We start from the raw sequence: 1,208 nt of genomic DNA, 5'->3' as shown, positions 1-1,208 counted from the left end.
AGTTTCGCTCTTGTTACCCAGGCTGGAGTGCAATGGCGTGATCTCGGCTCACCGCAACCTCCGCCTCCTGGGTTCAGGCAATTCTCCTGCCTCAGCCTCCTGAGTAGCTGGGATTACAGGCACGCACCACCACGCCCAGCTAATTTTTTGTATTTTTAGTAGAGACGGGGTTTCACCATGTTGACCAGGATGGTCTCGATCTCTTGACCTCGTGATCCACCCGCCTCGGCCTCCCAAAGTGCTGGGATTACAGGCTTGAGCCACCGCGCCCGGCCTGAAGAGTTTTTTTTAGTTTGTTGTTCTTCCAGTTTATGTATTGAGACAAGGTGCTCTTTAGCTTTGGGGCTAATAAATTTTGGTTTGAAAAAGAGAATGAGTTGAAACTGGCCTAGAGATTAATTTTAGGAGGACTCTGAGGAAAGCATATTGGCAGTGAACATGTGGTGACAAAATGAGAAATACTTCAACAGAAGATGAAACAAATTATTAACGGACTTAATACCCATCCAGGCAGAAACAGCCACTTAGATCTAAGAGTCTAAACTTTCCTCTCAAATCTAGAATATCTTGATGGAAAGGTGGGAGATAAGGAGCTTATTGGTAACAAAATTGAGTTGGATTTTGAGTTTGTTTGTCGCTGATCTACTCATACCCATGAAAATTAAATGTAGGTTTAAAAAATGACTCTATCTCTTACTCTTCTTGTTTTGGCCACATCTACAACTGATGAAGGGACTTAGCCGTGTGGGTGAGGGATGAGACTGAAGGGACTGCCTGCTGCACGAATTCTCAGAATCGTGCATTATAGTGACCTCAGCACATTTTGGTAAAAATCTAAAATTTTAGGCTTTTCCCTGAAGCTTTTGATATTATAGATCTAATAAGGCCTGAATGTGTATGTTTAAAATGTTTTCTTGAAGCTGGGCACAGTGGCATGTTTCTTTGGTCCCAGCTTGAGCCAGAGTTTGAGTCCAGCTTGAGCAACATAGTGAGACTTCTCTCTCTAACCACAGTAACAGCAAACAAACGAACAAACAAAACCTCCAGGTTTTGATACACTCCTGTTTAAGAACCGAGAATAGATAAGTGCAATATGTACATTTCTGTATCTCAGAAAATGTAAAACATCTCTAGAAGTGTCGGCCTTTGCTAAGTGCTACTTTCTTCGAAGTTCTTCTTTTCAATAAGATTAGCCTGACTGTACCTAT

General features: G+C 42.2%; 1 long non-coding RNA gene across 1 annotated transcript in view; it reads left to right on the top strand.

Annotated features, from left to right (window-relative positions):
* The window catches only part of LOC116548020, a 1,797-nt gene extending 778 nt beyond the window's left edge, over positions 1 to 1,019 (top strand). The window contains exon 2 of the long non-coding RNA XR_004267275.1: positions 281 to 1,019. This is a non-coding gene — a long non-coding RNA (uncharacterized LOC116548020). The remainder of the gene's footprint in view (positions 1 to 280) is intronic.
* Positions 1,020 to 1,208: the final 189 nt, after the last annotated feature.

The sequence above is a fragment of the Sapajus apella genome, unplaced genomic scaffold, assembly GCF_009761245.1.
Source record: "Sapajus apella isolate SASKATOON/1434 unplaced genomic scaffold, GSC_monkey_1.0 scaffold6300, whole genome shotgun sequence".
Lineage (NCBI taxonomy): Eukaryota > Metazoa > Chordata > Mammalia > Primates > Cebidae > Sapajus > Sapajus apella.
This window is presented reverse-complemented; position numbering and strand designations above follow the sequence as displayed.